The sequence below is a fragment of the Neodiprion fabricii genome, chromosome 1 (genome assembly GCF_021155785.1).
Source record: "Neodiprion fabricii isolate iyNeoFabr1 chromosome 1, iyNeoFabr1.1, whole genome shotgun sequence".
Lineage (NCBI taxonomy): Eukaryota > Metazoa > Arthropoda > Insecta > Hymenoptera > Diprionidae > Neodiprion > Neodiprion fabricii.
The window spans coordinates 34475360-34488290 of record NC_060239.1 but is presented as its reverse complement, the minus strand read 5'-3'; the positions used below and the strand labels follow the sequence as shown (position 1 = coordinate 34488290).

Sequence of the window (12931 nt, the reverse complement as noted above, 5' to 3'; positions counted from 1 at the left end):
GGAGCATTATAATTATGCTTTTCAAAGCTTTTCTTGAGGTACAAATTCCTGCTGTTTCATTAACCTCAAGCCCAGGCTTCGCTTTGAGTAGGTAACTCAAGGATTTCGTTAATTACGCGGGTATTTCTCATTTAAGCCGGAGGCAGAAAGCGGATTTCAATTTTCAAGGGCAGGCTTCGTGCCATAAATGTATTAAGAAAAAGTACGAATGACTCTGCGACAGTCGCGTCGAGAACCGATGACGGAAGAAGGAAAATAGTGAATATAACCGCGGCGCACGATTCTGTAATATGAAAAGAAACAGAATCGATCGGATTTTCCAAGAGTATTCGCAAGGGTCGGGATGTGTGTGCGAACTACTACTGAAATTACATACATGACACGAGTTTTCCCCGTAAATGCGTCCAAATATGAGTTTGCCCAGCCGCAGCTTTCTTGAGTGAATTCGACGAAGACGTCGCGTACAAAATTTCCGGCAAAGTGCTTTCGAGCCCCAAATTCAGTTCCCTTTCTCCGAGCTATTCTTCCGCAGCCTCGTACATTGTCGAAAATAAAGAATGAAATAAACTAAGGAAGTTGAGAAAAAGGTGAAAAAAAAACGAGGAGAACCTGATCGTTCCGCGTGAGTTTCCCACGAGACATAGGTATAGGTGTACGAGAGGAAACACCGCAGGAGCTTCAATTTTCCGATACCCACGGGTGGTTGGATCGACACTTCCAGAACACAATGGAAAATCAAACCGCATCTCTATTTCGTTCCGCAGATTTACGCGTTTTCAAGTACCGGATATTATCGCAGCTGACGGAGTCCCCTTCATAACACAATAACAATATTTCCCGGCGTGATCGGTTAGACGGCGGATGTATCGGGGGTGATTTTTCCTCCTTTTTCTCGAAGCTTTCCCAGGGGCGACTTTTAGCGACGTCCTACTTGCAGGCTCTCGTCATTCCGATTCTTCACTTCGTTCGGATCTCTGCTAGTGGAGGACGTGGGCGAAAAGGTGACGGCGAAAAGCGCACTTTGTATGCGTACCGACTACGGCGTAACATGTTTTCTCTATCATCCTAGAGGAGGTCCCGGTTTCTCTGCCGGCCGATCCGTCGAGCTCTCCTTGCCCGTCGGAGAGACCCGGGCTCGCATGTATCTCGTAATACACTTATCTTCCATTCGTTCGAGCTTATCTTCTTAAGTCCCGAAGCTTTTCCCCCGTCGAATGACTGCCGGAATGACGTCGACCGGCTGAGAAAATCTCCTCGAAGGCCTGATGCAGGATACGCGGAAGCCATGCAAAATGTTACTCAAGCGGAGAGAAGGCACGGCATCGGTATGTACGATGTAAGAACGCGGAGGCTGCGAATAAGTGACCGATTGAGAAAGGCCTCTGTAAATGGAGCACTGAACCGCGGGTATAAGATTAACGCCGGGGCCTCTATCTGCCGGGTGTATAACCAGCTTATACCTTATCTTGAAAGTTGTTCAACTAGCGAAAACTACGATAAACATTAAACTGTTTCCCGTTACCACGCTTCGAGCCAAGTTTTACGAGCAATTAACTGTTGCAAGCACCGACCCGGCGAGAAATTCGTTAAATTATGTCATTACGGAGCTGTTATTCTCTCCCTGTTACCTATTGACCTGCCATTCGCACACCGCTGTTCAGCGATATGGCAAACGATTCTCGATCAAACCTCACAAAATTTCTCAGGTCTCCTTATTCCGTTTGCTGAATTCCGGAACTCGAGTGCAACAGGCAAGCTCAAAGTCATCACTGGAAAGTCTGTGTGATCTACAACTTGAAGATTTCAAACAGCAAGATGATTCCTAATTCGACTGCTTCGTGGTTAATCAGCACACCGAGTCTCTCGATGAATTCCAAGGAAGAAACGGAGGAAAGATCGCTGGATCGGGTTTTTTAAATACTTCAAAAAACAACACTTAATTCACCCTCGTTGAACGGACGATTTGGTTAAACGTTCAAGTACTGTTCAACCCTATACTTTATTCCCGGTTTTACAGTTTATTTTGTAGTTTCGTAAGAACGAACATTGAACGGTTGACTGACTGTTCAGCAGGAAAAGTTGGAAAAAGTTTCGTCACGATGTCGACTGTTTACTTTGGCAGTCAGTGGTTCCGAAGTTTAAGCACAGAACGTAGGACGGCCTCGAAAGCATATTATATATTGTGTACAAATCGCATTCACCGAGTTTGTAGAATTTTCTTTGCGAACTCTTGGGTAAAGTTTGCGCGAAGAGAATGAGGAGCGCATCATTTTCCGATGCGCGTTGCCTCCCGTGAACAATATTTCGTTATCCTCGGTGTTTGATTGGATACTGGAATGGATCGGGGCCGATAGGGAATAAGCCGAGCGTTCCCCGAGTAGGCGTAAAACTTTTAACAAGTTGAGGTGACAGTCGCTCGCTGTAAGAAAACGAAGGAGTTTTTTGCGTCGGGGTTGGGCGTCTCGGTCTCGAGCCAGGATACAAGGTACACATTTATTATTTATAATATATATAAAAGTATAGGTACGATACGTACTTCCGTCAAATAAATGGGGTGAATTTTTTTTTTTTTTTTTCTTATCACAGTTTGTCACGAGTTCCGTGGGTGGCTAATTTAATCCTGAATCGAGGTGAAGTCTCGTTACCTGCTAATTAAAATCAACTTCTTCCTGCCGCCCAGCACCCGAAGAAGAGCATTATTCGAATCCGCATAGCTCGGTAAGGGGCATCTAAATTACTTGTAACAAAAGGCAACTTTTGAAATCCACGAACGAGCCGCGTAGGTTCTCGTCGTCTGCAGAAGGACTTTAAGCCCTTGCAAGGGGACGCAATCACCCGAATATTAACAATGGCTCGGGGGGTCGAGGCGGGACCAAAGCAGGCGTAGGTGAAGGTGATGAGTAGGAGTTCTTCGACCTCCGGAAACTTGCCCCGTTGTCTCAGGGCGGTGGGTCCAAATTTTCCTGCCTGGGATCTAGCGGCATTGGTAAGAGGAATAAAAGGGCAGGTTGACGACGCGTTATCGAACCAGCCGCGTGGCCTCTTCGCACTTTCAACTTCCAGACGCAACGCGATGCGAAGGAACAACACGCAACCGTTGACAAACCCGGCGCTTCCACCTCCCTCTCGCTAACGGCAGACCGAGGAGCGAGAGGAGAAAACGGAGGAGGAACTAGTTTTTGGCTCTTCGCGACGTCATTGTCTGCCCCAAGATTCATAAGAGGCGGAATGGGAACGGGGCTTCCTGGCCCTTCCCTTATACCTTCTTAGCACAAAAGCTCCGGCAGTTAGTTTAGTCGGGCTAACCTCTAGCTACGCCTCCACTCTTGCCCTCGTACACCGGCACCGACACCAGTCCCATTTACTCGCAAATTCACCCTGCACCCGCTATTCCAGTACCCAATCTCACCCTGGCGAATTTCAATGCTGTCTGGCCAGAAGCCGCACGTGCGGGATGAATTTCATGGGGTGATCGGATTTTTGTTTCAGCAATCTGTGATAGCGAAAATGGTACGGGTACACTACCGTGATTTGTCATCAATTTCCCATTTTCCTGTACCAGCACGCCCGCTAATCAAGTCGGAAAAAGCCTGCACACACCATGAGAGGAATTGCAACCGATGGCTGGTGCGACAGTTGCTATTGGTTATGGTAATATTGCCCATTTGCAATCGCCACTGTAACCAGACCCGGCCGCAGTTTTTTGAGGCTTTTTAACCTCCGGTGTACGCGTCATATTATATCGACAGCTGGACGTGAGCCACATGTAGCTCAGCATGGTACCCACTGTACACTGTCGTCCATATACGGTATACGTATAATCTGCAAGTGTGCATAGAAGACGCGTGCATTTTCATCCCCCCTTGGCGAGTAGGAACAAAGTTTTCCTACGTAAAATAACAGTGGCTCTCCCGAGTAGTATAACGAGGAGAATTCTGCGTACAGATACCAATACCAACATTTTACCGACATTCTCAGCCGCTTCACAGCTCAGACACAAGCCCTTTTTACCGATGATCGATAAGGTCAACCAGAGTGGGGATAACCTCCATCGAAAAAAAGAGTTCGTGTCCGAGCTGCGAGGAGGCTAAGAATGTCGGTAAGATGTCGGTATCGGGATCTATACGCAAAACTCATTATACTGATCTCCAAGTATGGATTCAGAGGTCAAGGTGCGCTATGCTGGATTCTGAACGAGCGTATGGGCAGATGATGGGAGTCGTACATACCTTACATCGGGCTATGTGCCCCGCGAGCGCAGGTACTTCCTGGACGTATCTACGTATCTACGTACATAGACGGGTATGTGCCGCGGATATACGTATGTAGTGACGGCCATGCTTATGGCGGTGGGGGGGAGCCGGGGATATAGCCAGGGACGTAACTCAGCATCAGCTAGCCGCCGGTTGACCAACCGTACCTAACCCCGGCATTTCCGTAATCCTGGGCAACACGGCACCCCGCAGAGAGAACGTATACCTCGAACCCCCGTAGATCTCGAGCCGTCGCTCGCGTTTTACTCGCCAGTTACTTTGAGGTCGATCCTGCCTCCGCGGGACACCCTCGCCCTGCATCCGCGTCCTCCTAATCGCGCTGTAATTACATCCTTGTTTCTGTTGGTCAGTAAGCGCCTTTACTCGCATTGCTGAACACCGTCAGGTCTTTTCGCGAAACAGCCGCGTGTCGCTCATCTATAGCGGTCGCCTTCCCTCCAACAGTTCTGTTGGAATTTTTTGTAAAATTATCGAATATCTTGTAAGTTTCGTTGTAAGTTTGAGGTAATTGTGATACACGCGATTATTACTTACATACCGAAGATACGAATCGATCGATTTTTACCGACATTTAAAAAACACATTCGTTAAATTCAAACACGTTATTCTACTCTTGGTACATGCCTTTGTTGCATTTCATTTTTTCGTACCCCAAATATCAAACGCACTCGAGAACGCGATGATTTTATTTTGCAGTCCTTACGGAGCTGTAAATTCTGCCAAAAATCAATGCACGCGATGGGTATGAAAAATAGATGTATCGAAAAAAAAAAAGAATATGTTAAAAGCGGACTGTCCCCGCATCCTTTTCGACACGACTGCAGCGATAAATCAAATTCTCGCAGAGGTTGCGTACATGCAGCGGCTGTAAATATAATTAATATACGAAAAGGGCGTAGCTGCTTCGCAGTTTTGGTCAGCCTGCAGTCAGCCAGAAAAGCTGTTCAACGTTCGGTGGCAAACAAGGTTTGCAAAAAGCGAAGTAAAAAAAAAAAATTGGCAAAAAGTTTGGGACTGGTGCAGGAAATCGCCACGCCAGAAAGAAGCGCGTGTTTTTCTGGACCAGCGCCAAATAGTATAAGGCTGTCCGCGTGTGCCGAGGTGAAAATTAGAATTTGGTTCCCTTCCCGTTGTTTTCCGCGGTTTTTTTCAACCATCCTGTCCTTCTCGTTCATCCCGTGAACTCGAAAATGTCTCGAGTATTATTCGACACGAATGACGACGAGGGTCGACCGGCTGCAGCAGCAGAACCCTCGTGACTTTACGCGTCTGCGAAATAGTGGCATACATTATTGCTTCGAAGGGCTGAAAGGGATCGAGGGTCCGTGCACCGGGAGCCGAAAGACGCCGTGGACCGATTCTAAAGAGCGAGGGGGTCGAGCTGCTTCCACCGCGGGCAGGAACCTAATTAATCAAACTCCGAAAACAGCTCGACAGCGTCTACCCCACTTAAAACTCCCACGAAACTGCGATAAACGCTTCATAATCATAAATATACCCAACCTAACGTTGTTATCTTCTTCGTCGAGCGAGCGTGATCCGTTACACCGGTAACTAGGAAAACCCGTGTAGGTAGGTAGGTATCCACCTACAACCCGGGTTGTACAGACGCTTTGCTACTCGTCTCGAGGACTTTCAACCTTCTCAACCCCCAGCAGACATCAGCAATCTAAATTGTACGGTGAATTCTCCACTTTTTACCTGCACCGGAAGAAGTCTTCGAATTCGTAAAAACAGGAATTTCAATACCTGCGCAATGATGCTTGGAGGTTTTTAACCGCGTGTAGACAAGGCTGACTATAGGAGGATTAAAATACGTCCACCGTGATCGTAAACTCCGTGTTTATATTCGATGCCCGCGTAATTTGTACAACCGTAACTCGATTCGGATACAGCTTAATTGAATATCCAGCGAATTTATCTGACTCAATTATATTACATGATATAATTCAATGTTCCACCTGCGAGCAACAAAAGTTTGGGGGAAGCAATGCCAAGTATATGAACCCGCACTGATTTCAGGGCTATAATAGACGGGGAAAATACAGGTTCGCAAACTCAATCAGAGTTTTTTCACCGATCGCAGAATAAAAAAGCACTCGAGGCGATTCGAAATAAAGTAATGGGAAAGTGTATTGGGATAGTTTTTCTACTACAACTTTTCGTTACGCATATAAATTACAGGTGTATTGAATCGGATAAAGTGAGTAACTTTTTCTTCCAAATTCATTCTTTTTACCCTGCACGTAATTTCGCATATAAACTTTTTCACGAAACATTGAGAAGTAAAATAATAATAATTCGGTATTACCGATACACCATTGTCCAAAGTTTTCGGGCAAGTTTTATTTCAAGCGTGGTCTCGCTCCTGCCTAGATTTCATGAAAATGGTATCTTGGTGTAAAAACCTTGAAGCGATTTACTCTCACGGCAGCTCCTGTCGTAAAGTCGCTCTTCATAAGTTTGCGGGTGAGTTTTTCAGCCCCTGAATCTCACCCTCGTCCTCGTCTGACGGACACGCGACGCCGGCGGAAAGCCGCAAAGCCTTGAATTATCGAAACCTAATTAGTCAAGGTAGGTTAAAAACGTCGATAAGCTAATATAAACGCACGACGCGCCGATGAAGCCGGGCGTTTTTTTTCTCGCCTTAAACTTTTTAAACGCGTTATAATAACTCCGGCTTAGTAGCAAAGTGTGCGAAACATAATCACGCATTATGCGTTCGTTTTTAGCAGAGGAAATATTACCAAATGTACCATAATCCCTGAAAGCTTGAAGCAATGGGATGGCGAGACTTTTAAAAAATAATTAGCCTCTGTTGCGTCCGTTGATGTTTTCCTTTCTCCGGTATATTTCGATGCGGAAACATTCTAATACCGAAACAATGTTTCTGGCACAACCATTTCAAAAGCTCAACATCTCGAAACGAGATAGATCGTACAAGCGAGTAAAGTAATTTGAAAAAAGGGAGAGGGAGGTGAGGGAAAATCCGATACGCCTGTACTGTTATCTTTTTCCCAGCTAATTCGACCCCGGTGTAAAGTAAATCAATGGCCAATAAATTGTTGGCCAACAAACCGTAACCCATACGGGGTGCGTGAAATCGGACCGCGGGCTGCGTGGCCGGGAAGAATCATTAGGACGATATCCGTGCCCTTTCACCTTCGCCCCGAACCAGCTCAGGGCTCTCGGGTCAGGTCAACCCGACTTCTAGACATGCCTAATCTCCTCGTAAAGACCGCGTCGTCGGCAATCTGCTGGAGGGCTTGATTCGAGTCGAGTGTCGCAACCCTCGAGCGACGGGCATGTCGCTTCCCCTCCTCGTTTTTTTCCCTGTCACTTTTCCCGCCAAGAATAATGCCCGGCAGATTTCGCTCTCCCACGGCTTGCCAATTTCCACTTTACGTTCTACAGTATAATTACAATCGCGATTGTTTCGCGTCGAAATTATTCTTCGTATAATTGCTGGTTCGAAAAGCTCGTTCTACTCTCCGAATACATTCCGACGAAAATATTGACGACCTGCATACGTGCAGCTATTTGCGAATGCAAAGGAAAAGCAGATTCTCGAGGCTCGCTTGCAAGCGCGAATTTGAATGCTCCACCATGCTGCAGGTTCGCGTTTATTTTACCCCGAGAATTTGCTATTTCACAGAAACAAGGAATTCCTACCTCGAGAAGATCTTTTCTATTCATGCTGGACGAGCGGAGGCGCGGTCAAGTATAGCCTCCACTTCGTTTCGGAGAAGCTGCAAAATAACGAACAATAGAAAGGGACGGAGAGAGAAAGAGAGAGAGACGCTCTCTAAAATAGCCAGATTCAGATTGTCTGCGAATTCAACGCTGACATGATGGTCCTGCAGACAGTGCAGGATGCCAATGCGCGCGAATGAACGCTGTAGGTATAATACGTATATTGGTGTCTGTTTAGTCAATTTGTTTACCAGCCAAAACACAAACTGAGCCAGGAGACATTGCATGGCACGTGAAAATTATACGCTGAGATAGAATACATCAACGCGCAAAACGCGTCCGGCATGCGAAGCGGATGTGGAAATCCCGGGACTAAATTATTATAACGAAGAGCCGATAATTGCGTGTGACGCAACTGATATCGCCGTGCGACGAACAAGGTCCTGAATATCTGACTGTATTCCCTGATTCCCGTAGGAAGCAAACAATGCCGGGGTATTCATAGATGTAATAAAATTGTAAAAAAAATAAGCAAAGAATACTCGGGAACGTCGTTTGCATCGAGGAGGGTATATGGACGCGTGGATGGATAAAATGTGAAGTGAGAGAAAACTTGCCGAGTGAAGTTGAATGTAAAAGTTCAAACAAGAGTCTCTTTGGGTAAATATAGTATAAAGAAAGGTGGGTGGGCGCCCGTCGTCATCGAACTTTCGAACTAGACTTCATAATTGAACGCGAGTCGATGTCTGATCGCTTATTTTCTCCCGTAGCTCTGACGACGGAACTTTCTTTTACTTTCCCGACATTCAAGAACCGTCGAAGATGGTTCGAATCGCCCGAAGGATACCGGGACGCCTCGATATTCGCGCTCTGCAAGATGTAACCGAAGGACTTCGAGACGGATCGATTCGCAAACAGACAAACGAGAGAGAAGAGGAACGAAATAAGAGGGGATGGAATACCGGAGAAGAAACGAAATATCGTTCGACTTTCACTCAAAACTTTTTCAAGTCTACCCAGGGATAAAAGTGGGTTTAACACCAACGAGAACAGGGACCACTCACTCGAGCTGACTCTTAACTCCTAACTCTTCAACTCTCCCGGCCTTCTTCTTCGCCCTCCAGGATTTGATTTCCCGGCACCCTTTGCCTGTTGCCCGCTGCTCCGGGTCATAAAAACTCGAGAATACGGCCACCTGCGATTGCGAAAGGTGATCCAAGCTGCCTTTAGAGGTTCTTAGCCAGTCACGAATACCATCAGTCTACTCCGCTAATGCTCGTACGCTTTGTCGATTCTCGCAACATCGCCGACTGGGAGCTAGTGACTAATTGAAACGGATGATGAGTATACATCAAAAAGGTTCCAAGACGTGTCAGGCATAGATACACGCGGTGTTTGCGACGAGTTACCACAAACTCGCTACTTAGCGATTGAATCTTGCATTTGCATATCGCACGAAGAAAGAAACAATTTTAAACGTTGGCCAAGTAATGATAAAAAATTTCATACGATCGATTTTCCAAATTTAACGGACCTTGAACTTTCTCATTGTCAGAACTACGGCAAACTGACCTTTTCTGCAATCACGCTTCTGTGACTTTTGTATTGTGGAGGTGGAGTACGTGCTGTATATCCACATGGATATGAAAGCATGCAGGCATAATATACAGCCGCTAATCCAAATGAGAGTGGCTTTATAACAGATGCAGACAGTATTCGCTGGTGTCTGCGTTTGTGTGTGCAGGCGGTAGAGGTTTACTGTTTCCAGTCGGGGTGTTTCGCCTTCCGGCAGGTATAGCCCACAGGGGATTTTCCCCCGTCCAACCCCTGCCTGCATCCATTGCACAATTACGCCATTGCATCGCCACGTTTCTCCTAAACGTATGAATGTGCGCAGTATATAGATGCAGTTTGAACGTGGGCTGTATAAGCGGCTATATTCATATACTTTGTTCCTATACGTAGACCTTGGCAAATGCATTACTGCCAGCATTCACATCGCTTCTATTTCCATCTGCTTAACAAGAAAATCCGCTTTATACACGTTACGGCGGACACAGAGAGAGAGAGAGAGAGAGAGAGTGAGAGTGAGAGAGAAAGAGGCTCCGACCTGGCGTTGCTTCCTGATTACGAACCCATCTCGTGTTACCTCGTAATCAGACCCTGTCCAAGTATCTCTGCGAACACTTAACCGAGTCAGGATCGACAGTAAGAAGACATAGGTCACCTTCTACTTAAAGTTTTTTTTTTTTCTTCTCATCACTTGGACAGTCATCAACGTCCGCGTTTTCAGGATGTCGTGCAGGTTTCTTCCAGAGACCATCAAACTTGATTTGCAGATCAGTGGTTCGCTGTTTTAGATCCTTTTAGCTTGCAAAGAGATGATACTTGGGTAGGAAACAGCAGCACGAGAGCTGGAAAACCGGTAAAATGTTGAGAGTATAAAGTAACGGTCTGCAGAAGGAAAGCTTCGAGGATGTACTGCGAGTCCTTTAATCGCTGTACTTGAGCTTCGGGAGACGGTACCGTAGATTATGTCTTCCAGGGACCATTCTGAGCGTACTTGAATTTTCTCAGACGGCGGTCCATTAAGCTGGACCTGGCTTATTTTTCTTCCTTTTATATCGCTTGTCCGATGAACATTGACGAAGGGGAAGCCGAGGTAGTGGCAAAAGTTCTTAAGGAAAAAGGTGCTAGGATTGGAAATTGAACTCGAGTCAAAAGTCCGTCCAGTATCCAGTGAATAATAATTTGGAGCGAGAAGTCGATCTTCTTGGGAGGGGGGCGTGGAAGAAGAGCCGGGGGGATATTAAAGCATCATCTGTGCTTCGCGCTCGGAGACAATAGTCTCAGTTGGAACAGCGTCGATTGTGCGAGTTCTTCGCTCCTCCAGCCACACTGTCCCTCTGCAGTCCTTCTCCTGTTCTTCTATATCCTCGCCAAGGCCGGAACTGCGAATGCCAGAGGCTGCTTGCTGCAGGAAGCTCATTAGGCGAACCCTGAGGTGTTGTCGAGCCGTTGCGCGCGCAGCTCGCAGCGCATTTTCAACAATTCCAACATTCAAACAGCACCGCCGGCAACTGCGGCCTGAATATTTCTATTTCCCTTCAACTGGGACGCATTCGTGACGCACGATCTTCGCCCCCGTCTTTTCCACACACGCGTATTGCCGCAAATTCGACGTACTCAGCCTCATTAGTATCCTAACGAGATCGCGAAGTTTGAATACCGGAGGGGGGGGTTGTTTAATTTCAAAATTTAGTCGACGTTGAATTTAATTAATCCGTTAACCAAGGCAATGCCACAGACATTTGGTAATTCTTTGATTCCATCTAGGATTTTTTGTCTAATCATTAACAGTTGGTTAGTTCGGTTCTGCGGGACATCCAAATCAAAGAAAAATTTGGAAAGTAAGAAGAAAGTTGAAGAATTTCAGTAGCAGCAACTTTGCTGCAGTTCAGCTCTGCATGTTATTCCTGATCATTATATTGTTTTTCCGCGTTTCAGAATTCTTTCAATCTCCTGCTGCAGCTTCCATCATCTTCTTGCACCTAAGTCGATATAGAGCGCATTTTGATCGTGACGTGCTTCCGTAAGTTTTATAGCTAGATATGTTCCTCCTTTCATTTTCTCCGTTACCGGTCTTCGTCACTTTTTCCATTTTTTTTTTTTTTATATATTCCTTCGTGTTTTCATCCCCCTTTTCTTCTCTATCGCTATAATTTTTTTCTTAACACAGCATTCTTTTGTAACCTATCTCTTCATCATTCCTATTGTTTCCTTCTCCGGGATTCTTTTTTTACATTGACCGGCTATACTAGCAGGCGTTATTACGGAGTACTTCGTTTATAAATTCGCCTTTTCCCACATCAGCATTGTCTCCATCTATTGAACCATTCGCTTTCAGATTGCCTTTGGCTCCTGAAGAACTCCAGAGTTGCCGGCCATCTAAAATAAGCTTGTGATTGTAGAAACTCCAAGTTTTGAGCACCTGAACAAGCATTTCTAAAAATACTGCTAGCTTTTTCCGTCCGATCGTAACGATAAAAAAATACATTGATCATTGGTAGGACAAAGAATGAGAAATTGACAGTAATGTTTTTTCACGGAAGGGTTTGGCGGATCAGTTTTCAACATTTTTAAATTAGAACTGCCTTGAATTTGGAGAATATTGACCGGATGCTGAGTAAGTAAGTGGGTATATCTGACAAAGAAAAATCGGTGTGTGAATAAAGGTAAAAAAGTATGATTGGGGTTTATAGCTTGCGTCGACTTTTTTTGATGGTTCTTGGTAAACGGCGATGCAATAGAAAGTCGCAAAACACGTTCCCAGTAATTAAAGACAAACAGAGAAAAGTAAGATATCTAGGGTATTGGAAGGTAAGAGTCGAAGCCAAAGAGTCGGCGGAGAGCTTGACTCAAGAGGTATAGACAGAATTAAGAAAACTTTGTGCACACAACCAATGGGTGTATTCATCGACTTATTCGATAAAAATACAAGAGAGCTGGCGGGTGTTTGCTGACTTTCTCAAAACCCCTCATCCCTCAAATTGCCCTTGTTCACCGACGTTTCAAATTGCGTTAATTTCGTCAAAGTCGCCCGGCGGCAGCTACACGCGACCTCTTCACCCCCACCCCCGGCACTAAGTACTCTTTTAACCCCCGTCGTATAGACCCTGTATATTCCCACAGCACGGCACGGATATATAATCCGTAATTAATTTCAATTTGTCTCGAGCAGCACGGCGCTGTATAAAAGTAAAGATAATTCGTTCCGTTCGGGAATTCCAACAAACATTGCATGGGGCGAACTGACCGCGCAGAAAACGAATAACCACCACGTAGTTGACGGAGTCTAATGAACCCGCATAATTACATGATCCCTGAATAATTACCGAACGCAAATAGCCGATGCTTCACGCGTGTAAGTACCGCAAAATCGATAACCAAATTTCACCACCATT

The 12931-nt window shown here is 45.8% G+C and overlaps 1 protein-coding gene across 3 annotated transcripts in view; it reads right to left on the bottom strand.

Moving 5' to 3' along the window:
* LOC124184229 (lachesin-like) overlaps positions 1-12931 on the bottom strand; it is a 99496-nt gene that overhangs the window by 15571 nt on the left and 70994 nt on the right. The gene's annotated exons all lie outside the window — the stretch shown is intronic.